Below are 25979 nucleotides of genomic sequence, written 5' to 3'. Positions count from 1 at the left end.
ATAAAATGTAAGAAAAAAAGTTAAAAAAAATAACATGCAATAATTGAACACATTGATAAAAGTGTAATAAGTCTATTAATCAAACATATATACTATATACACAGCACTAAAATATCAACCGAGAAACACGAAACTTCCTTATTTTTCTAAACGTATTGGCAAATAAGCCAGTGTTGAATGAACACTGCAGTTTTCTATACTTTATAGACACGCTATATATAAGTATTCTCAGCCTTTGCCATGAAGCTCAAAATTGATCTCAGGTGCCTCCTGTTTCCCATGATCATTCTTGAGATGTTTCTGCAGTTTAATTGGAGTCCAGATGTGGAAAAAACAAAGATTGTCTCGAGGCACAAATCTGGAGAAGGGAACAGGGCCCATTTGTTCATAAGTAATCCAAGCATGTTTGCTGATATATAATTTATTTCTGTTTTGTACAGTTGTTGAAGTTGGACAGTGGCAGAGAAATCAAGTAGGAAATTAGACCTGAAGCCTCCCAGGATTCTGTCTCAATGTGAGAATGTGTCTGTATAAAAATGTGATGCTTTCTGTTCCTTCCCCATGATGGATATATTATTTACTGGGATATTACTGGTCTGCCTGTTGTTCATGGCCGGTAGGCGACACTGTGGGTTCTATTTACACACCAACATTTATTTATTATAAAGCCCAAAATCACATACATACGTCTCAATGGGCTTTAACAGGTCCTACAGTTGACACCGCGACACTTGACCCTTCTGCAAACAATGAAAACTCCACAAAAAAGAAAGGTAGAAACCTTGGGAAGGAGTGATAGAGAGAGGGACGCCCTTGCAGGGTAGAGTGAGCCTGCAAATGGTGTCAGTGCAGGGTTGGTGATGATTTGTCCAAGAAGAGAAAAAGTCCTACAGTTATAGAGGTGGACAAGTCCCAGTGTAGTATAGAGCATCAGTCCATGTTTGGAGGTGCTGGACAGGGCAGAGTAGGTGATGTAGCAGTAAACCGGATTTGCTGGTCCTGAAGTTTCTGTACTTGGAGAACAGGGATCCAGTCGAGTGTTTGAAAGACCATCATACAATTATACTGAAGTGCCAGATCCTGGATTTCAAAATCCAGATCATTTTATCCAGATTAAATTGTCTGGACAACTGGGCCCAGGTGAGCACCATATTGAACCTCCTGAGATTTCACTCAGGCTTTAATTGTAAATTCTGATGGCCAAATGGCTCTATGATGTTAACATTGATGCTGAATGGCAGGAAATAAGGAATCATTCCGACATCAGAGGATGGTTTGCATGAATCTTGCTGCTGTGAACTATGCGCGCTCCTGTGATAAGGGGCGTGTCTCTCCTGGGACCCCCTCCTTCCTTGAAGAAGAATGTGAACTCTTTTCGGAACGACGTGGGTATGAGACACAACTTGTCCTGGCCGCGCTGGAGGAGAAGCTCAGTGGTGCAGGGTGGGCAGAAGATCGGAGTTCCTGGATCTTTCAGAACCGGGTCGTCATGCTGATGGTAATTAGAATTTCTTTTCTTTCTCCAGTTGAAATGCTGAATGGTTTTGATGTTAAAGAGTAGAGTTACACGATATTTGAACTTTACTTCTGCTATTTTCCCTTCTACTCTTCCACTTTCGTTGAAAAGCTCGCAGCTGGAGCACCTTTAGAGGGCGCTGCTGTTAATAATCAGATAATAATAATCAAAGTCGTATGTCTGTTTCATAATCTGGTACTTTTCATACGTTTTTAAAGTAATTTTATACTTCTGGTAAATACTTTTTTTCTGACGTTTGCCTGAGACTTGTAATGTATGATGGTTAATTCAATCAGTGTACACCTGACCTTTTATAGTAAACAAAAAAAAAAAAATGAAATTATGTGTTTGCAGTACATATAGAATATTTATATACAATATTTATTTATTGTAATAACTATGTAGGCTATTCATTGTAAGAAAAAAGGTAAAAAAAACATGCAAATAATTGAATACATTGATAAAAGTGTATAAAGTGTATCAATCAAACATATATACTATATACCTAGCACTAAAATATCAACCGAGAAACACAGTTATTTTATAGAAACTTCCTCATTTTTAGAAACTGTCACTGCTGGAGTTCGGGGACGCATTTGCAGGCATACTTGGAGCAAGGGGACAAGTCGTCGCACGGGGAGTAGACATAGGACGCGCTGGGGAGGAGGACCGGAGGCGTTTGGTCGGGGAGAGGGAGGCCGGAGGTGAGTTGGGACGGGAGTGTAGTCGTGGACGCACCGCAGCGCGGCGTGGAGGGAACTCGGGCTTCGTGGTGGTAGCGGGGAGATTGTCTTGGCAAAAGGGGAAGGCAAACTCAATGTCAATGGCAGGCGAAGGTCGTGGTCTCGATGTAGAATTCGTCAGGAGATCGTCGTAACAAAGGGGGCTGGCAAGGCTTGAGGTCGGGGACAGGCAAAGGTCATGGTTGTGGATTCTAATCAGCTGGGCATGGGTAAATAAGGCTAGTGTCTCTGGGAATGAATTCAACTCAAAGAGCTCTCGTTTCCGCTTCCGGGCCGCCGTCTCTGGCTGGTCCGGTACTCTCTTGTGGGCTGGAGGTGTATTGGTTGTGACAGAGCCCCCCCTCCTAGGCCCGGCTCCTGAAGGGCCCGGCAGATCAGGGTGGCGGTCATGGAAATCCCGCCGGGGAACCCAGGACCGGTCCGCCGGTCCATAGCCCTCCCAGTCCACGAAATATTGTAGGCCGCGGCCCCGCCTCCGGACGTACAGAGAGCCGTCAATGCGCCGCGGAGACGGTGGCAGAGACAGGGGGGGTTGCAGAGGGGATGAGTGAGACTTACGAAGGTGGGAGACGTGGAAGACTGGGCTGACGCGCAGACTGCATGGAATGGCCACCTGATATGCAACCGGGTTGATGCGGCGAGTCACTCTGAAGGGTCCAATGAAGCGGGGTCCTAGTTTTCGGGGACTGGACGGCATAGGCAGGCCTCGGGTGGAGTCCCAAACTCTGTCTCCGGGATGGTACACGATGGCCGGCTGACGGCGTCGGTCCACCTGTTGTTTCATGCGCTCCGCGGTGTGGTTGAGGACCCGGTGAACTTCGGACCAGACCGCGTGGAGCTGGCGGAGTCGGTTGTTGACCGCCAGCACCGGTCCCTCGCCCATGGGTGTGGGGAACCATTTGGGTCTGAGGCCAGTGACCACCTCAAAGGGGGAACACTCTGTGGCTGAGGAACTGTGCTGGTTCCATGCGAGCTCCGCCAAGAGCAGGGCAGGAGCAGTAGCAGCGAAGGTAGGTCTCCTGGTTGACCCTCTCGGTCTGGCCATTGGACTGGGGGTGGTACCCTGACGACAGACTGACCGATACCCCCAGTTGTCCCCAGAAGTGACGCCAGAACCTGGCGATGAACTGGGGGCCGCGGTCAGAAAGGAGGTCTACTGGGGGTCCAAACTTCTTGGAGGAAGACGTCGGTGGTTCGCGCAGCTGTAGGGAGTCCTGGAAGGGCAAAGAACTGGGCCATCTTGGAAAAACGGTCCACTAGTACCATAATGGTGGTCATCCCTCTCGATTGTGGCAGTCCCGTGATGAAATCCATGGAGACATGGGACCATGGCCAATGGGGGCGAGGCAGGGGAAGGAGAAGGCCTTGGGGTCGTTGCGTGTCGGCCTTGTGTGAGGCGCAGGTGTTACAAGCGGCAACGTATGCCTGTACATCTGAGGCCAGGCCTGGCCACCAGAACGTCTGCTGAATGGGATGGGAGGCATGGTCCGAGGTGGGGGGTGGTGTGTGTGATCCGCAATCACCTCTTGCATGAGGGTCCAGCGTACGGGGGCCAGTAGGAACAGTGGGAGAGGATAGGGGAGGACGGATTGTCCTCAGCCTCTGGGATGTATTGGCGGGACAGGGCATCAGCCTTCGCATTTTTGGTGCCGGGGATGTAGCATACGGTGAATTCGAACCGCGTGAAGAACAAGGCCCACCATGCTTGATGTGGGTTAAGGCGTTGGCCGTTTTGGAGGTACGCCAGATACTTGTGGTCCGTCAGTACCAAAAATGGGCGGATTGCCTCTTCCAGCCAATGGCGCCACTCCTCCAGGGCCAATTTGATGGCCAGGAGTTCCCTGTTCCCGACATCATAGTTCCGCTCCCCCGGGTTTAGTCTTCGGGAGAAGAAGGCACATGGGTGCAATTTGTGGTCCAGGGGGTTGCGTTGCGAAAGTACTGCTGCCACGCCTAGACTAGACGCGCCGACTTCAACGACAAATGGAAGTTGGGGGTCTGGGTGGAATAAGATGGGGGCCGTGGTGAATAGCTGTTTGAGTTTGCTGAATGCCTGTTGAGCTTGGTGGTTCCAGTGGAGTCGGGTTTGTTGGTCTTTAAGGAGGGAAGTCATGGGTTGTGCCACCTTGCTGAAGTTGCGGATGAAGTGACGGTAAAAGTTGACGAACTGCTGTAGCTGATGAATGGTGGTGGGTACAGGCCAGTCCGTGACTGTGGTTGTCTTGATGGGATCCATGGCAATTCCTTGGGGGCTGATGTGAAACCCCAGGAAGGAGATTTCAGCTGTGTGGAAAGTACTCATTTCCAATTTAACAAAGAGACGGTTTTGTCGAAGGCGCTGAAGGACCTTTCTGACGTGGGAGATGTGGGTCGAGAGGTTGGGTGAGTAGATTAGAATGTCATCTAGGTAGACAAATTGGTCCAACATGTCTCTGAGCACGTCATTGATGAGCGCCTGGAAGGCGGCTGGGCTATTCGAGAGACCAAAGGGCATTACCAAATACTCATAGTGTCTGGATGGTGTGAAAAAACCAGTCTTCCACTCGTCCCCTTCCCGGATCCGAATGAGGTGGTATGCATTTCAGAGGTCCAGCTTGATAAAGACGGTGGCCCCTGCCAGGAGTTCAAAGGCGGTGTTCAGAAATGGGAGGGGGTACCACAAAAAAGAACGGGGCAGCGGCTGGAGAGGCGGAAGGTCAGATTATGCTGCTAGCTAGGGATGCCGTGATGTACTCGTCCATCGCCTTTCGCTCCGGAAGCGAGAGCGAGTACAGCCGGCCTCGTGGTGGTAAGGCGCCGGGGATCAGGTCAATCGGCAGGTCATAAGGCCTATGGGGGGGCAGCTCTGCTGCCTTGTCCTTGTCAAAGACCACAGCAAGGTCATGGTAACAGTCAGGGACCCCCAGTAAGGAGGAGGTGGCATCATGTGGAGATCGAGACGTGGTCTCTGGCAGCTTCTGGGTCACATCGTCTCTAAGGTGCGTGGTTTCAGCTAATGGGCGTGGATTGGTCGTGGCCTGTCGGGGTTGGTGGTGGATGCATTGGCTTCCCACACGGTTTGATGGTGCCTGTGGTCCAGTCAATGTGGGGCAGTTTAGTAGGGGTTTGGATTGGAAGAGGACTCTTCCTGAGCCCAACAGGTTGCCATCCAGTTCCATAACCGCACAGGGAGGATCGCACAGGGAGACGGGGAGCTGGAGTCGGGTGGCCAGATCAACGTCGATCAAGTTCATGGCCGCCCCGGAGTCCACCAGCGCTCGCCCCCGATGTTGGCCGGGTCTGGGTTCCTTCCAGCAGATGGTGACGGGAAGTGAGCAGCGGGTGGTGCCTCTGGGAAGGGCCTTGGTGCTCGTCAGGGGGCTCCGGACCTCAGGGGTTTTTCTAGATGGGTGTGGTTTGATTCGACGGTTGGGACAGAAGGCGCTGAGGTGGTTCGGTTCTCCACAGTAATAGCAGCGTCTCTGCTCTTCTCGTCGCTTTTTTGCATGGGTTTTGTCAGATACACGGGGGGCGGAGCCCTAGGGGCGTCATGCAGGCGCGCGGCGGGGGGCACAGTGGAAAGGGGTGTGGCTACGTCGTTCTTGGCCGCGCTCAGCGTGACATCTCTCTATGGACGTGGCCAGTGTGATTATACTGTCCAGCGTGGACCAAGGCTCGTGGTCGTGAATTCTAATCATCTGGGCGTGGATAAAAAAGGCTAGCGTCTCTGGGAATGAATTCAACTCAAAGAGTTGGCAGTGTCTCCTCGGGGTTACCTGACTTTTATACTCTGCACTGCCCGCTCTCGTTTCTGCTTCCGGGTCGCCATCTTTCTGGCTGGTCTGGTGCTCTCTGGTGGGCTGGAGGCGCCCACAGAAATGTATGGCAAGTAAGCCAGTGTTGAATTAACACTGCAGTCTTCTATATTATAGACAGGTTTTATTAGAATCCAAATTAACCAGAGCAAGTCCTATGTTGCAGCCTTATTCCAAAATGGATTCAGTTAATCTTTTGCTCAAAATTCCACACACAACACCCTATAATGACAATGTAGAAAAAAAATTTACTTGAGATTTTGGCCAATTTATTAAAAATAAAAACACTGAGAGCTCACATGTACATAAGTATTTCGTGATTGCGGCCCAAAAAGAAATAGGGCTGCAAACGGAGGGAAACATGCTCTTTTTCCACCACCTGTCTCCGCAACAACGTATGGGAACTCTGATCCCTAAGCCTGCCTAACACGAAACCTTCTCTTCTTCAAAGAGTGTTACCAACTGAAGGTTTGCGGTCAGTCAGAAGACAAAAGCGAAGCTCCCCCTGGGTTTGCTCTTCAAAACACCACCCAAATAAAATCCCCAAACACAAAGCAACAAAACAACAAATGCGCTCCGATGGAGGAATTAGGAAAATCCATCCAGAGACGCCTAATTTACCAGAGTTTCCAACGAATGCCGAACGTGTGTCTTCCCAAGATAAAAACTGATGTCCTGGAGAGAAACAAAATATCCTGGAGAGAAAAACAGAACAAATCCCGGACGAGCCCCCAATTTTTTTTTACGAGACAGTCTAGGGGTACAGCCCATAACAAAAGAAAAAGTGGATGGTACGGCAAGTGCTGCGCCGAAAAAGGGACATGAGGTCCCTTTTATTCTGGCTGTCCACAGCAGGAACATGTGGGCTCAATTTGCAATCACCGGCCATCCTGCAAACACAACACAAACAAGGAACAGAAACATACCACAAAAACCAGGACGTAACACCAGCCAGAGCACAGACTTGAATCTGATTGAACATCTCTGGTGAGATCTTAAAATGTCTGTGCACCAACACTTTCCAACCAACCTGACGCAGCTTGAGAGGATCTCCAAAGAGGAAAGAGTCAAACTGGCCAAGGATAGGTGTACCAAGCTTGTGGCATCATATTCAAAAAGATTTGAGGCTGTAATTGCTGCCAAAGGTGCATCAACAAAGTATTAAACAAAGGCTAAGAATACTTATATACATTTGATATATATATATATTTTAATACATTTGCAAAAACCTCAAACATTTTTCACATTGTTATTATGGAGTTTTGTGTGTAGAATTTAATCCATTTTGGAATATAACTGTAACATAATAGGTGATGCTTTGTGGATACTTTTCAGATTAACTGTATGTTGGTGTCATGTTGATTCGGGAATGAGGTGCAGAAAAGGGAAGTCATAAACATACATTTATTAATGACAGAAAAACAAGAAGAATAGAAACGAACCCGTAAGCGTGTGGCGATTTGTGTGCCATAAGAGACTTCTTAGACCCAAAACTATAAAACTCATCTGTTTAAAGCAAAGCTGTGCTGCCACAATTTTGGTGTCTTTAGCTTTGACGAGACGAAAGTCAGGCAGGAAAAAGATTCAGTATGATAAGCAAGGAAATGTAAATGGACTACATTCTGAGGAAGGACACATCACACCTTGCCTTTCATCTGCATCAAAGCATGAACATGTTGAACCATCCCAACTTTCTCATCAACACTGGACAGGAAACTGCAAGCTGCAGGCGATTTTTCTGTGTGTAGTAAACAGACAGAAAGGCCTTATGTTCTGGAGATTTTTCTGGAGAGGTTTTATTCATTTATTACCTTGCCGTACACTGGACAAGATAAAAACCAGCATTAAATGCATTCAGTGAAATGTGTCCTCTGTATTTAACCGTCAACCTTGGTGAGCAGTGGGCACCATGACAGGCACCCGGTGAGCAGTGTGTGGGGAAGGTGCTTTGCTCAGTAGCCCATTGGCGGATCAAGATTCGAACCTGTGACCTTCCAATTACGAGCCTGCTTCCTTACCCACTAGGCCACCATTGCTCCCTGTTAAACTAGGTAAACTAGATAAACTAAAATTTTGATTTCTTTCCACAGAGCAACTGATATTGAAATGATGGCATTCACCAGTGGCGAACATCTAAATCTTCTTTTCAGGGTTCTGGAGGACTTGAGAACCTCTGAAATAAAGAAGTTTTGCCTCTATTTGAGCGAAAGCACACTGACAAGCTTCAAACCAATTCCTAGAGGAAAACTAGAAAACTATGACGTAAATAACGTTGTATATCAGATGAGGGAAGCCTACGGCATTGAAAGATCGCTTACATTTACATTGCACATTCTAAAATTAATGAATTGCAATGGACCTGCGGACACCCTTGAAAAATCCCTCCAGGAGATGTCTTATAACCTTGGAAAGCATAAACTGGGTGAGTCCCAATAAACACATTATATCTGCAGAAATGTAAAGTATTAGATGCTGCTCAAGGCAGGTGCTAATTTGGGCTGATATTTGTTCCAGTAGAAACTGAATTTCCTTTGTTTGGAATGTATTCCTTGGAATCTGAATCCAATGACATTAAAACTGCATTTTTACATCCCTACAATGTTATGCAAATTTGATTTTCCAATTCTAGTTTCAGTTTTCATAATTAACAATCTGGGTCCTTATGGAAAAGCAATGGACACAGATTCCCAAGCGAGCTCATTTCCATGTTTTACGACATCTCTGCGGCTTGCAGTGAAGTGGAACTTCCTGCAGGAAATGCACGTGCCAGCCGGTGTTACGCATCAACTGGTGTAAATGAGTGTCCACTTGAGACATGATCTAAAACGTAGCAGCACCTCTGTGGCGATTTGTACAGACTTGCTGCTTGTGTTTGATCAGGACATGCTTATGTTAACTACCATTGAACCTGGTCAACCTGCACAGACAGACATTAACAAGGTTGTGGTCTGATGGAACATAACCAGCATGTAGACGTGCGACACGAACCTTCCATACGAAAGGGTCGGCCAATCTGTGGTGTAGCAGTACAAATTGTCAATGAGGTGCTGCCACATTTTAGATTGTGTCTCCTGATTGGACGCTCCTTTACATGTGCCCCCACCCCTGGCATCACTCTGCACCGCCCAAAAAAAGGTATATATGGAGGTAAATTTGTGCCACTTTGAAGAAACATTCTGTGCGCAGAAAATACGACAACAGAGTCGACCTGCGACCTAAGCTGCCCTGGTACCAACTGTACTGATGGGCATCCTTATGTTCAAACAAGGCGTTCGTTATGGCCAAACTGCGGCTCGCACAGAAGTCAAATAACGAAACACCACTTGAGTTTAGATCTGGCGGGCTGTTCCTCCCAATCACGCCCCTCCAGGTCATGCTGTCATTCCCCGCGTGAGCATTGATGTCCCCCAGCAGGACAATGGAGTCCCCAGTCGGAGCACTATCTAGCACTCGTCCCAGGGACTCCCGCCTCGGCTGCCACCCGATCCACGTTGCACCGGACCCTTCATGTTTCTCCTACGGGTGGTGGGTCCACAGTTGGATAAGCCCATTCGGGCTGGGCCTGGCCGGGCCCCATGGGCGAAAGTTCACGGGCCCCAACCCCAGGCCTGGCTCCAGGGTGGGATCCCGGTAACCCTCCAGGTACACTGGCTCTTTGTTGTTTTTTCTATGAAAGGTCTTCTGAACCTTTGTTTGTCTCACCCTTTACCTAAGATCATTTTGTCATGGAAGACCCTACCAGGGTGACCCAGACAACATAGCTCCTAGGACCATTAGGGCCATCAAACTCCTCCACCACAATAAGGTGGCTGTTCAAGGAGGAGCCTAGTGGGTAACACATTCGCCCATGAACCAGAAGACCCAGGTTCAGATCTCACTTACTACCATTGTGTACTTGAGCAAGACACTTAACCCTAAGTTGCTCCAGGGGGACTGTCCCTGTAACTACTGATTGTAAGTCACTCTGGATAAGGGTGTCTGATAAATGCTGAAAATGTAAATGAGAGCTCCACGCCCTTTTGGCTGTATTAACAAGAGAACAGAGGGGAAATTTTCTTCAGAACATCCTGCTGCATGTGCAGCGATCTTCTCAATAAACTCAAAAATGTAAATAAATGTAATAGACACATTGTAATAATAATCACTAGATTACTAATTAAAAAACAAACAATAACATGTTAAATAGTAAAAACCCAGTTTCAATTTCAATTTCTACTGGCACAAATATTAGCCCATAAACATGCTCTATTCCTAAATCCACCAGTATGTGCACTAATAAAAACTGGTCTTTATTAAACCATATTCCTCTTTTGAAAGATGACACAGGCATCCTCCAGGATGTCACAATGACCAATAAAGAAATAATGAAGAGGAAATTTGAACACGTTTCTGAAGTCACCATGAAGGGAGGAACTCAGATCCACCTGGACAGCATTTATACAGAACTGCACATCACAGAGGGAGAGAGTGAAGGAGTGAATAAAGAACATGAGATTTGGCAGATTGAAAACACAGACAGGAGACCAACACAAAGCACAGTCATCAAGTCCAACGACATCTTCAAGCCCTTACCTGGACAAAGGAAAACGATCAGACTTGTCATGACCAAAGGTGTTGCTGGGATTGGAAAAACTGTGTCTGTTCAGAAGTTTGTTCTTGACTGGGCAGAAGGGGAAGCAAACCAAGACAAAGACTTCATGTTTGTTCTTCCTTTCAGGGAACTCAATTTAATAAAAGATGATCGGTACAGTTTCCACACTCTCCTGATCTACTGCTACCCTGAACTTAAACATCTGCAAGCTCCAGAGATACAAGACGTGATGTATAAGAAGTCCAGGATTGTCATTATCCTTGATGGTCTGGATGAAAGCAGACTTCTGTTGCATTTGCCATCTAAAGAGAAGCTGTGTGATGCACTACAGGAATCCCGTGTGGAAATCCTGCTATCAAACCTCATTCAAGGGAATCTGCTGCCATCTGCATTCATCTGGATAACCACCCGACCAGCAGCGGCCAAACAGGTTCCTGAAGATTACATCAGCCAGAGAACTGAAATACGAGGGTTCACTGACAAACAGAAAGAAGAATATTTCAAGAAGAGGATCCGTGAGGATCAAGCAGAGAACATCATCTCACACATCAAGACATCACGAAGTCTGTACATTATGTGCCACATTCCTGTCTTCTGCTCCATTTTGGTGACCGTACTTGAGGACATGTTGGTCCATGATGACTTAGAGGAGAAGCCCAAAACTCTGACTGAAGTGTTCATCTACTTCCTGCTCATTCAGTCAAAAAGCAAGGAAAATAAATATGAAGGGAGGAATGAAGCAGACAGAGAAAAAAAGTCCTGGAGTCCAACAAAGCAATGATTTTAAAGTTGGCTAAATTATCGTTTGAGCAACTTCAGGAAGGCAAAATCCTGTTTACAGAAAAAGACTTGAAGCAGTGCGGCATTGATGTCACAGATGCTGCAGTGCATTGTGGGATGTGCACTGAAATCTTCAAGGAAGATGCCAAGTTCTTCAAATCCAAACTCTACTGTTTTGTCCATCTGAGTGTTCAGGAGTTCCTTGCTGCTTTGTACGTGTTTTACTGCTATGTGAGCAGGAACATGAAGGCGCTAAAGTCTTTCATCAGTCGTACATGGAGATTCTCATTAGCCAACTTGCTGAAGGCTGCTGTGGACCAATCTGTAAAGAGTCAAAATGGACATCTGGATCTTTTCCTCCGTTTCCTTCTTGGAATCTCACTGGAGTCCAACCAGAGTCTTTTACAAGGTCTCCTGCCCAAAACAGAGAATAGCTCAGAGAGTCTCCAAAAAACAAGCCAGCACATCAAGAAGATGATTAGCAATGAGGAGACTGTCTTTGTCATAAGACTTTTTAGAAGGCGCTACATCAAAACCAAAAAAATCCAAATCTCCACCGAAAGAGCCATGAATCTTCTGCTGTGTCTCCTTGAAATGAAAGACACTTCACTGCACAATGAGATTGATTCGTACGTGAAATCAGGTGATAAACTCTCACCTGCCCAGTGCTCAGCCCTGGCCTACATGATCCTGGTATCAGAGGATGTTCTGGATGAGTTTGACTTGAAGAAATACAACACTGATGACGAGGGCCGTGAGAGACTGATCATTGCTGTGAGGAACAGCAGAAAGGCTCGGTGAGTACCAGACTGGTAAATATATGGTACAATGCAGAGGTTTTGCACAGTTGTGAAAAAACTAGATTAATTTGTGATGTACTGCTGGTACTAGGTCTGTGAGTTCAGGTGGCAGGGCAGCAGTGGACGGGGAGAGGGGAAGATGTGGTCTGGGTGCAGCAGTCAGTGTAGTCAGGGCCCTCCGTCCAGTTTAGTTTTGGCAGCCATGGCAGGGGGTCCTTTTAAACTCAAGATGGCCCGAGCCTAGCAGGCATACATCTAAGGCTTGAACGCCCATCAGATTGAGTCGATGAGTGTTTGCCCCTGGTAACCATGTGTGGAGCCTGATAACCTGATGACACACTACGGGTGGCAGAGCTATGGTGTGGAGGTGTGCTTACCAAGGGGACCCTGATGACCATCATTTCCTGCTGGCCACTGGGGTCAAGCATCTTAGGACATTCCCGGTAGTTGTAGCTTCAATCTGGGCTCATATCAGTTGAATGTGGTTCTTGCATGGGGTTTGGGCGCTCCTTGGGGGGGTGATGAGGTGTCGCAAACCAGGTAATTGGCAAGCTGAATTCATTCATTTAATGTAAGCAACCAGTCATGGTTGACCATGGTCTTCTCAAACTCCTTGATAAAATACAGTGGGGAGGGCCTTCAAATGGGACACTTGTAGGATTATATATCAATCAGTCATGGACTCAAACAGGTATTTGTGATCATCACACATATATGTTGAAACACAGCCATTTACAGACACAGAAACAGTTTTGTACGAGGCTAAAACCTTGGTCAGGAACAGCCATACTCTGCTACCAAGGTGAGGTTGTGGAATACAGTTTCATGATAGACCAAACACCATGGCAAGGCTGAACAGAGTGACAAAACAGAAGGTTTGAGTGAGGTCTGTAATTTTCAACATATGTACGCATAATCTGACCCTCACCCACCTGGACAATAAGAAAGAAAGTGAAAGTGAAGTGACTGTCAATGTGAAACACTGCAGCACAGCACATGCTGACACAACGTCACAGCATTCTCTGCTTTTAACCATCACCCTTGGTGAGCAGTGGGCAGCCATGACAGGGAGCAGTGTGTGGGGACAGTGGTTTGCTCAGTGGCACCTCATTGGCAAATTGGCAGATTGGGATTCAAACCTTCTGCAACCTTCTTATTACGGGGCCACTTCCTTAACCGCTAGGCCACCACTGCCTAGGACTACCATAAAGACACATACGCAGCATTCAACACCATCATTCCTCAGCACCTGGTCGAGAAGCTGAGCCTATTGGGCCTGAACTCCTCCCTCTGCAACTGGATCTTGGACTTCGTGACTAAGAGACCTCAATGTGTCCAGATCGATGACAGCATCTTTAGCACCAACACAATGACCACTGGAGCTCCTCAGGGCCGTGCGCTCAGTCCAATGCTGTTCAGCCTGCTGACCCACGACTGTGTAGCGATGCACAGCTATAACCACCTCTCCTGGAATCTCAAAACCAGCTCAACAGCCAAGAAAGCCCAACCTTCCTGCAGAGGCTTCCTGCAAAGCCCGTCTCCCACCACCCATTTTCACCATCTTCTATGGAGGAACTATTGAGAATATTCTGACCAGCTGCATCACTGCCTGGTTTGGGAACTGAACCATATCGGACCACAAGACCCTACAGAAGATAATGAGGACAGCTGAGAAGATCATCTGAGTCTTTCTACCCTCCATAACGAACATTTACCACACACCATCTTTGTGAAGGACTCTACACATCCTTCACATGCACTCTTCACCCTGCTACCATCCGGGAAAAGGTACCGAAGCGTTCGGGCCCTCACTGCCAGACTCTGCAACAGCTTTATCCTACAGACCATCAGACACCTGAACACTCAGGGACTTTCCACTCTGGACTGACACACAAACACACACACACACACACACACACACACTACATCTGTTATATTGTATGATTATCTATCTGTAATATCATCTATTAAGGCGCTTTTCCATTTTGCACAGCAGTATTTTCACTATTTTACTTGCACATTTATTATTCATTTTACCTGTTTAGTTCTGTCTGTCTCATTGTTGTCTACATGTTTTTTGTTACTCTTGAACTGTCTGTGTCCCGTTTGCACTTCATGTATCCCAGTTTGTCGGTGTCGCACACGTGTACTTTATATCAGTGTGTAACTTTGTCTAATCGCTCAAATGTTCCAGGTAGCACCAGGTTCCAGAGAAACGTTATTTCATTTCACTATATACTGTCTAACATGTATATAGCTGAAATGACAGTAAAGCTCATCTTCGACTTTTAAGCTGTGAGAGACAGAATGTAAAAAATCCAGGAAATCACATTGTATGATTTTTAATGAATTTATTTGTATAATGGTGAAGAAAATAAGTATTTAACACCTGCAAACAACCAAGAATTCTGTCCTTCACAGACCTGTTGCTTCTTGTTTAAGAAGCTCTTCTATCCTTCACTTGTTTCCTGTATTAATGGCGCCTGTTTGAACATGTTGTCGACACCTTCAAACAGTCAGACTCCAATTTCCACCATGGCTGTGAGCAGAGAGCTGTCTAAGGACAACAGGAACGAGATTGGCTCCTCCCAGTCTTGTGCAATCTACAATAGGCAAGCAGCTTGGGGCTCCGTGCAAGATCAGACTCGCATGGGAACAGACTGACTGATCCGTATTAAGGACCTGGGCACATGTGTTGTGAAAGTGAAGTGATTGTCATTGTGATACACAGCAGCACAGCACACAGTGACACGGTGAAATGTGTCCTCTGTATTTAATCAATGACCCTTATTGAGCATTGGGCACCATGACAGGCGCCTGGGGAGCAGTTTGTGGGGCCGCTGCTTTGTTCAGTGGCACCTTGGCGGATCGGAATTCGAACCGGCAACCTTCTGATTATGGGGCCACTTCCTTAACCGCTAGGCCCCTGTCCATTGTGCAAAACCCTCCTTCCATCAGTAAGAGCACTGAAGATGAAACGTGGTGTCACGTCCCTGTCTAGGGGTCAGGAAACATGACAACAAACGAGGAGAATGTATGTGGTGGGAATACACAGATACCAGGCCCAAGTGAAATATTGTGATTTTATTTACAGTGAGTGGTGAGCAACCAACCAAAGTGCTACATACAACAACAACACAACAACCCACAGAAGGACAACACACCATGAAAAGAGAGACTCTCGCTTCCTCCTCCCCTGGTTCCACAACAATGAGCCCTGACTGGTGGTTGGAATGGTCCTTAAGTAGTCCCCATCCTGTGCGTTGATTGGCTGCCAGTTGACGAGGGAATTGGTGGGCGGAACCATAATCCAAATCTCCACCCAGCAGACAACCTAAAAGGGAAACATGCACAACACAGAGCACCCCTAAAGGACGTAACACGTGACTGGATAGAGAATCTGTGCCAAGTGGACTGCCAGGGACAGTCCCTGTAATTTCATAAGATGGTAGATGGTACATAGTGAGACAAAACCACATTTCTCTGGAACCTGTGTGGTGGGAACTTTTCTGTCTGAGGAACTGCAATGAAAAGAGTGTGAACTGATTTGATAGCCAAGTTTAATTTACCATGCGCATGGGAGGACTCGCAAGAAGAACTCCCAAATCCTGAATACAGTTCACAAGCATTTATACCACTCTAGGTGGCGCAAGATATGAAAACAGCCTTTCACCGGTTAGAACTACGGCACCAAACGAGGTCACAAAATCTTTCTTTTATCAGCTTGTGCGCAGCATAACACACTAAGTTTGGAAAACATTTTAGCCTTGTGCGTCAGCTGTCTTCTGACTATTCCATGACCAAAAGTGAAACACATGGCCTATACATTTTTCCCCCTCCACACCTGGTGCTACACGTAACATTTAAAGAAAGTTACGTACTGATCTAAAGTGCACGTGTCAACAGACAACTGGGCTACATGAAGTACAAACAGGAAACAGGCAGTGAAAGTGTAACATTAGAGGCGAACAAAACATGTAGACAACAAGAAGACAGACAGACAGACAGAGGTAAACTAGTGACATGAATAATGAAGTAGTGCAAAATGGGACAGTGAAATATTAGATAACTTTACTACTGATTGTAAGGTACTCTGATAAACACTGTAAATGTAAATGCTTCTGGAAAAGATCAAGTCAAGTCAAGTCAAGTCAATTCAACTTTATTGTCAATTCTGCCACATGTACAGGACATGCAGAGAATTGAAATTACGTTACTCTCTGACCCATAAAAATAACATTAAATACAAAAACAGTAACAGTAACGAATACAGAGTATAAATACAATTTAAAAAGAAAGGCACAATATACAATTTTAAAAACACCATATACAAATAAGGGCACATGGTGGAGAGTGCAACATCAGGAGAGTGCAAAAACCAATAGTGCAACAGAGTTTTAAGTTTAAAGTGACGAAGTGAAAGTGAGGTAGATGGCAGACCAGAGCTGCACAGAGTGACTGGTGCATGGTCAGTTTGTGTGATTTAGAGTTCAGAAAGTTTGTGGAGCAGAAGAGGGGAGTGAGGGGAGTGGGGGCAGAGCCGGGAGGGAGTTGAGTTTCCTGACCGCCTGATGGGTGAAGCTGTCCTTCAGTCTGCTGGTCCTGGCCTGGAGACTCCGCAGTCTCCTCCCTGATGGCAGCAGGCTGAAGAAGGTTTGCATTGGGTGGGTGGGATCAGCTGCTATGCCGAGGGCTTTCTTGGTGAGGCGTGTACTGTAGATGTCTTGGAGGGAGGGGAGAGGGACACCGATGATTCTCTCAGCTGCTCTTACTGTGCGTTGGAGAGTTTTTTGGCAGGACGCATTGCAGGCTCCAAACCACACAGTGATGCAGCTAGATAGGATGCTCTCGATGGTTCCTCGGTAGAATGTGTACATGATGGGGGCTGGTGCTCTTGCTCTTCTAAGTTTGCAGAGGAAGTAGAGACACTGCTGTGCTTTCTTGGCCAATGCAGTGGTGTTTTTTGTCCAGGAGAGATCCTCAGTGATGTGCACACACAGGAACTTGGTGCTGCTCACTCTCTCCACAGATGCACCGTTGATGGTCAGAGGAACATGCTGAGTGTTTCCTCTCCTGAAGTCAACAACAATCTCTTTCGTCTTCTCCACATTCAGGGAGAGATTGTTGTCTCCGCACCACTTGGCCAGGCGGCTCACCTCGCTTCTGTAGTTGGACTCATCCCTGTTATTGATGAGTCCCACCACAGTCGTGTCATCCGCAAACTTGATGAAGAGGTTGGAGCAGTGTGACGGAGTGCAGTCGTGGGTCAGCAGAGTGAAGAGAAGGGGGCTCAGCACACATCCCTGAGGAGCCCCCTTGTTTAGAACGATGGTGCTGGATGTGCTACTGCCAACCCGTACTGCTTGTGGTCTTCCTGTGAGGAAGTCCAACAGCCAGTTACACAGTGAGGTGTTGAGCCCCAGCTGGATCAGTTTTTGTGTGAGCTGTTGTGGGATTATTGTGTTAAATGCTGAACTGAAGTCTATGAACAGCATTCGAACATATGAGTCTTTTTTGTCCAGATGTGTGAGTGCTGAGTGGAGTGCAGTGGAGATGGCATCATCGGTTGAGCGGTTGGGCCGATATGCAAACTGGAAGGGGTCCAGTGAGGGGGGGAGGGCAGACTTGATGTGCTTCATGACTAGCCGTTCAAGGTCGTTGTGTTATTAGGCATTATTAGGCAAGTTGTATTTTTGAGGAATAATTTTATTATTGAACAACAACCATGTTCTTAATGAACCCAAAAACCTCATTAATATCAAAGCTGAATGTTTTTGGAAGTAGTTTTTAGTTTGTTTTTATTTTTAGCTATTTTAGGGGGATATCTGTGTGTGCAGGTGACTATTACTGTGCATAATTATTAGGCAACTTAACAAAAAACAAATATATACCCATTTCAATTATTTATTTTTACCAGTGAAACCAATATAACATCTCCACATTCACAAATATACATTTCTGACATTCAAAAACAAACCAGCGACCAATATAGCCACCTTTCTTTGCAAGGACACTCAAAAGCCTGCCATCCATGGATTCTGTCAGTGTTTTGATCTGTTCACCATCAACATTGCGTGCAGCAGCAACCACAGCCTCCCAAACACTGTTCAGAGAGGTGTACTGTTTTCCCTCCTTGTAAATCTCACATTTGATGATGTTGAGGAGAGAGTTGTGTCTACTAGACACAACTCTCTCCTCAATTATAGATGATGAACTGCCCCTTGTGCTACTAGGAGACTTCAACCTCGATCTCCTCAAGCCACAAACAACTGACTTCCAACACTTCATCTCTGCTTCCAACTTCATACTTCTCTGCACGCCCGCAACGCACAGAGCTGGAAAACAACTAGATCTCGTACTCACACGCAAATGCTCCACAGCCAACACTTCTGTCATTTCTCTACATCTATCCGATCACTCTTTTATTCACTTCAGACTATCCCCCCTGGCACGCACCACACCCACCTCACACTTAACACAATTTCGCCGTAATCTCCGCACCCTCTGCCCTACTCAACTGTCTTCCACTGTTTCCTCTGAGCTCTCCCCCCTAGACATCCTCTCTATTCAGGACCGTAACTGTGCTACAGACTTCCTCTGCTCCACACTAACATCTTGCCTCAAGAGACTCTGCCCTCTAACCTCAAAACCAACACGTGCGACTCCACCCTCGCCGTGGATCTCTGACAGGACCCATCTTAGAGCAGCTGAAAGGCAGTGGAGGAAATCCAAGTGCCCGCTTCAACTTAATAAGTATCAATCTCTCCTGAAATCCTTCTCTGCTGCTGTCACTACAGCAAAGACCAGATACTTCCTGGACAAAGTAAGCAACTGCAATGACTCTCGAAAACTTTTCTCGACTTTCAACCGTCTCCTGAATCCTCCACCCCCTCCCCCCTCCACTTCTCTCTCATCTGAAGACTTCGCCACCTTCTTCACAGAGAAGGTGGCTGACATTAGCAAACAATTCTCACCGCCTAACCCCAGACCCCGTCCTGCTGTTACCTCTGAAACCAGGAATCTGTCTTCCTTTACTCCCCTCTCTGAATCAGACATGTCTAAATTTCTCCAGTCTAGTCGCCCCACCACCTGCTCCCTGGATCCAATCCCCTCACACCTCCTTCAGTCCATACAGCCCACCATATTATCTGCTCTGACACACGTCTTAAACTCCTCACTCACAACAGGAACATTCCCCACTGCTTTCAAACAGGCTGTCATTGCTCCCCTGCTGAAAAAACCCACATTAAACCCGTCTCTATTGGATAGCTACTGCCCAGTCTCCAACCTTCCTGGCTCAACTTTCCTCATTTCTCCATGAGCATGATCTTCTCGACCCTTTTCAGTCTGGTTTCAGGAAAGGGCATTCAACTGAAACCTCCCTCCTGGCAATGATGGACGACCTTCGTGCTGCAAGAGCTGCCCGCAGATCATCTGTCCTTGTCCTACTTGATCTATCTGCTGCCTTCGATACAGTTAACCACGAAATTCTTCTCACCACACTCTCTGATTTAGGAGTTACAGGAACCGTACTAGATTGGTTCACCTCTTATCTTTACGACAGGTCCTTTAAGGTATCATGGGGAGGTGAGACATCTGTCCTCTCTAGGGTAACCACAGGGGTCCCACAAGGCTCTGTCCTTGGCCCCCTTCTATTCTCAATATACACTCGCTCACTTGGTCACATCATCTAATCACATGGCTTCTCCTATCACTCTTATGCTGATGACACCCAGCTCTATCTGTCATTCCCACCAGAAGATGCTACTATAGCAACAAAAAATTTCGGCCTGCCTCTCAGACATATCGTCATGGATGTCTGAGCGACACCTCCAACTCAACCTTTCCAAAACCGAGATTCTGATCTTTCCGGGAAACAATTCCCCTCAGCAAAACCTTTCAATTCAAATTGGATTGCTACTGTTAACACCCACGGCATCTGCAAAAAGCCTTGGAGTTTGGATAGATGACAAACTGAGTTTGAACCATCATGTTGCTGCGATCTCCAGATCCTGCAGGTTCACTCTCTACAACATTCGCAAGATTCGGCCTTTTCTCTCACTACAGGCTACGCAGCTCCTTGTTCAGGTGATGGTCATCTCCAAACTCGACTATTGTAACTCTCACCTGGCTGGAGCCTCTGCAGTCACCATAAAACCACTCCAGATGATCCAAAATATGGCAGCCAAAATACACCCATGTTACACCTCTTCTTACCTCCCTCCACTGGCTCCCGGTAGCTGCTCGCATTGAGTTCAAATCCTTGATGCTCCCCTACAGGGCTGTAAATGGAACTGCGCCCTCCTACATCAACACACTACTACCTAGATACACTCCTGCACGCTCTCTCAGATCTGCAAACGAAAGGAGACTAAAAATTCCTTCTTCACGGGGTCTCCGATTCCAATCATCTCTGTCCTCCGTTGTTGTCCCTGGCTGGTGGAACAACCTGCCCTCCTCCACACGACTAGCCGAGACTATCACCACTTTTAAGAAGCAGGTGAAAACCCTCTTGTTCAAAAAATATTACAGACAAAACACTTACACACGCAAATGCGTACACATTGCACAAACAATACAAAAATGTATAAATACATTATAATTTTTCTTAGTCTAGCACCTAACAATCTCTGACCATGCTCTTCACTGACAAGTCTGAGCCTTATCAGGGCCCTTAGTTTGTAAACTCAATATTCTATAGAAATCGAACGAGAATTGCTGGTGTCTTCCTCTTGTAAGTCGCTTTGGATAAAAGCGTCTGCTAAATAAAGTAAAGTAAAGATGCCCATCCATCTGGCCCATCAAGACTCACTCTCATTTCATCAGTCCATAAAACCTTAGAAAAATCAGTCTTGAGATATTTCTTGGCCCAGTCTTGACGTTTCAGCTTGTGTGTCTTGTTCAGTGGTGGTCGTCTTTCAGCCTTTCTTACCTTGGCCATGTCTCTGAGTATTGCACACCTTGTGCTTTTGGGCACTCCAAGTGAGGTTGCAGCTCTGAAATATGGCCAAACTGGTGGCAAGTGGCATCTTGGCAGCTGCACGCTTGACTTTTCTCAGTTCATGGGCAGTTATTTTGCGCCTTGGTTTTTCCACACGCTTCTTGCGACCCTGTTGACTATTTTGAATGAAACGCTTGATTGTTCGATGATCACGCTTCAGAAGCTTTGCAATTTTAAGAGTGCTGCATCCCTCTGCAAGATATCTCACTATTTTTGGCTTTTCTGAGCCTGTCAAGTCCTTCTTTTGACCCATTTTGCCAAATGAAAAGGAAGTTGCCTAATAATTATGCACACCTGATATAGGGTGTTGATCATTAGACCACACCCCTTCTCATTACAGAGATGCACATCACCTAATATGCTTAATTGGTAGTAGGCTTTCGAGCCTATACAGCTTGGAGTAAGACAACATGCATGAAGAGGATGATGTGGACAAAATACTCATTTGCCTAATAATTCTGCACTCCCTGTAAGCTCAAAATGACTTATTGTTTTAATAGACTGATTGGCTACAACTTCACTGAGGAGTCTTTCAAGAATCTATCATCAGCACTGGAGTTATCAAATTCCAACCTAAGAGAACTGGACCTCAGTTACAATCACCTGCAGGATTCTGAAGTGCAGATGTTGTGTTCTGCATTATCCAGTCCAGACTGCAAACTGGAGCAAATGAGGTCAGTATCCTACAGTCTCTGGTGTAAACTTGTCCTACAACTATCCAACAGCATCTTATACATTTTCCATTTTCTTGTCATTGCTGCTGAAATGAGAGATCTTGGGGTGGATAGTTAAAAACTCTTCATCCAGTGTTTTTGGCTTCATTTTGAAGTCGTGTTTGTTTGTCCAGAGGACTGTGTAAACCCAATGATTTGGAATTCTGCAGCATGAATAAAACATGTTCTTAAATGCAGTGACACATAATAAATTTATTAATCCATCTTCAGTTTAAAGCAGTGTTCTTTCCAACACTGTGAAGTTCTGGCCTCAGTTCTGAGCTCAGGCTCCTCCCACCTGAGACACCTGGACCTGAGTGACAACGACCTGCAGGATTCAGGAGTGGAGACACTTTCTACTGGAGTGGGGAGTCCACACTGTACACTGGAGACACTGAGGTGAGAGAAGAAGAATGTTGTGTATTAGTTTTATGGTTTTAATTTACACGCTTGACACTGACAACAACTACAATGACCTATTCTGGACCAAGATGGGTACAAATATACTCATTTTAGTTTTTATTAGTCTTAGTCATGTTCATAATCATTTTAGTCTAGTCATGTTTGTCAACTAAGGCATATTTTAGTCCATAAATTATCCATTAATATTTTTGTCTAGTTTTAGTCAATGAAAATTGAATTCGATTTTTTAAATTATAGTTATTGTCACATGACCAGCATTTACGTCTCGTCTCATTATAATCATGTAAAAAAGGATAATTGACAAAGATATTTAATCTTAAATTTCATTGATGAAAAACAACACTAGGCTGAAACATGCAAATATAAGACTTCTTTACATGAACAATGCATGATTGTGTGAGTTTATTCTCCAGCTTGTCACGCTGCTGCATCTCTGAACGTGGCTGTGAGTTTCTGTCTTCTGCTCTGAGTTCAAACCCCTCCTACCTGAGAGAGCTGGATCTGAGCTACAACCATCCAGGAGAAGCAGGAGTGAAGCTGCTTACTGCCAGACTGCAGGATCCACACTGCAAGCTGGAGAAGCTCAAGTAAGATCTGGGACTGACGTTTACACTGTGTGTGTGTGTGTGTGTGTGTGTGTGTGTGTGTGTGTGTGTGTGTGTGTGTTAGTTCATTATCGGTGAATCGTGTGGCGTGTGGCATATAACAACGTTCTATCATTTAAACAATAGTATGATGCGACGCCACATATGTTGTCTTGTACTGTGCACTGAGACAGAAATTCTCATGTCTTTGGACAATGATCCTGTAATAAACCAAGTCGCAGAGACCAGTGCGCTGCTCAGGCGGTTATTCATGTTTTAGGGGGGAGGACGATGGAAAGTTATGTTATACTGTCAATAACAAACTTGCAAAGAACAGAGCAATTTTTTACAATTCTAACACTAAAATAAAAAAAAATACACTGAATTACACGGTTTTACAAAACAGGGCGCTATTGTAGACGTAACATATACAGTTATAATTACATGATTTTATTAATAACAGGTCGTGATGTAAAGTGGGCCGGTCTGAGACATTTAATTCCAGGGCTGAAAATGAGTCCAACTCTGTCCCTGACCAAGACCAAGACCAAGGCTGGTGGAGATAACAGACTAGGGTTAGAATCCACATCACATTACTCACATCAACATTAGAGAAGAAAGGCGCTGCTGTAAAGTATCATTACTCGTTCAATCAAATTCATCTTTTTAATGATATTGTTCATATTTCTCTTGTTTAAAATGTCCCAGATTTGTCATAGTTACAAGGCCTGATGGAAAATAATATTCTCAGCAATCCTCTCCTGAACCCTTTTATTAGACCTTGTCTGAAAGAGATGGGATGTACCAGGAACATGTTCATATTAAGTCTCTTATTCCAGGGACAGAGGTCTCCAGTAAGATATGAATATGGATGTGTAATCATCCCTTGTTTTTAATTGAAGATAAAGTTCACTGATGTTCACTGACACTCTTAAATACATTTTCTTCTAACAAATGTGTCAAATTAACATTATTAAGATGGTGCTGGTTCACTGATCTACAGTTAGTTACTTAATAAAGGGTAGAGTACAGAGACCCTAAATACCATGAACTGCGCTGTTAATTAAAATAATTTACTCTAAATTAATTTTCATCTGTAAAATCTCAGATGCACTTCAAGATGGAGTCAGAGAGGACTCAGCTAATCAAGTTTAATTTTCATTTTGGAATGTAATACAGTGAAATTATTGCTGCTCTTGCACATAGACACGGGATTCTAATCAGCCGGACTCATCTTCTGACGGAAGGACGACACAGACTTCATCCAGGACCAGTTACAAGGTCCGGGGAAAATGCCTGGTTATAGATGGATGTTCACAAAGTGCAGAGAAAATGGCCTTCAAGCAAGAAAAGACCAAGTTAGAATCATATTAGCCGAGTTTCTGAGGGATCAGCATACAATCTAGAGTCATTATTAGCAGCTCTACACTCACTACAGTCACATCCTGCAGGAGCTGAACAGCTGCTGATGGGGTTCTTCAGCTCTGCTTGAATGGATCTGACTGGTTCTGCTGCATGTCTGAGTTTATTTAGTAAAATCTCCTCTTTTCCTACAGTGTTGACCATGATGATGAATGCTGGTTGAAGTCTGGTCTTCAGAAATGTAAGTTCTTCTGTCTTCTGGTAAAGTCACAGTGGATTTTGAAGATGTGTTTGTGTCAGAACTACTTTTCTGGTTCTGATGATTGAAATGTTCTTCAGCTCAGCAGCATGAGAGGTGATGTGTGTGTCTCTGTAGCTGGTAGTTGTAAGAAGTGTGATTGGTTGAGGGGTGACGCTGCTGGACTGGAGATACTGGAGAAAAGTCACATGTTCATGTCCAGAACCAACATGAAGACATGATCTGAACTCTTCAGCGAATAGTAAAACTGAAGATGCTCCTGATTCTCCTCAATCGTCCTGATCTTTATTACAGCAGATAAAAATATACAGACGTTACCCACCTTAGTCCACAGCACAGACTGGATCCAGCGTTCCCATCATGGGAAATGAATAAAAGCTCCTGATCACCATCACCCACCTACTGACTTCTCCTGATGAAGGTTTACTGACTCTGTAGTTAAGAAGTGAAGGAGCAGCAGCATCTCTGCAGCATGGAGGTCAAGGTCACAGGTCACAACATATAAATCCAGATGGTCCAGTAGCAGACAGATGAAGATTCTCCTTCTCCTCCAACCTACTGGTTGTGTGGAGCTGAAGAGCTGCTGGTGGAGCTACACCTGTGTAAATGAAGAGGTCACTCCAGAGTAAAAGTGTCAAGATATCAACTAGAAACAGGAAACACACACACACACACACACACACACACAGCTTGTTCTGATGTAAATGTTCTGTTCTTATCTGCAGATGCCTGTAAGTTCACACTGGACCCCAACACAGCACACAGAAAACTCCTCCTGTCTGAGGGGAACAGGAAGGTGATGCATGTGGAAGAGAAGCCACCATATCCTGATCATCCAGAGAGATTCCAGTACTGTGAGCAGGTTCTGTGTAGAGAGGGCGTGTCTAGACGCTGTTACTGGGAGGTGGAGGTCAGTGGAATTCTGGTTTATATAGGAGTGACGTATAAAGGAATCAGCAGGAGAGGATTGGTTAGTGACTGTCGTCTTGGAGACAATAACAAGTCCTGGGTTCTGACCTGCTATAAAAACAGTTACTCTGTCAGACACAATAAAATCAACACTGCCATACCTGCCCGGCCCTCCAGTCCCAAAAGAGTAGGTGTGTATCTGGACTGGTCGGCTGGGACTCTGACCTTCTACAGCATCTCCTCAGATAAACTGACCCACCTGCACACGTTCCACTCCACATTCACTGAACCCCTCTACCCAGGGTTTAGGCTTAAATATAAGTCCTCATTGACCCTGTGTGAGATAAAATAACGTCCTGCAGGATCATCTTCAGCAGTCACACTGATCACCACTTCAAGATTCAAGTTTGGTTTATTGTCAGTACTACAGTACACACAGTATACCGTGTATTGAAATAATGTTTCACATAGACCCCCCCCCCCCCCCCCCCCCCATAGTACAAT

General features: G+C 45.7%; 1 pseudogene; it reads left to right on the top strand.

Annotated features, from left to right (window-relative positions):
• Positions 1-793: 793 nt before the first annotated feature.
• On the top strand, positions 794-25979 carry LOC114785620 (NACHT, LRR and PYD domains-containing protein 12-like; annotated as a pseudogene).

Source organism: Denticeps clupeoides, chromosome 3 (genome assembly GCF_900700375.1).
Source record: "Denticeps clupeoides chromosome 3, fDenClu1.1, whole genome shotgun sequence".
NCBI classification, from domain to species: Eukaryota; Metazoa; Chordata; class Actinopteri; order Clupeiformes; family Denticipitidae; genus Denticeps; species Denticeps clupeoides.
This window is presented reverse-complemented; position numbering and strand designations above follow the sequence as displayed.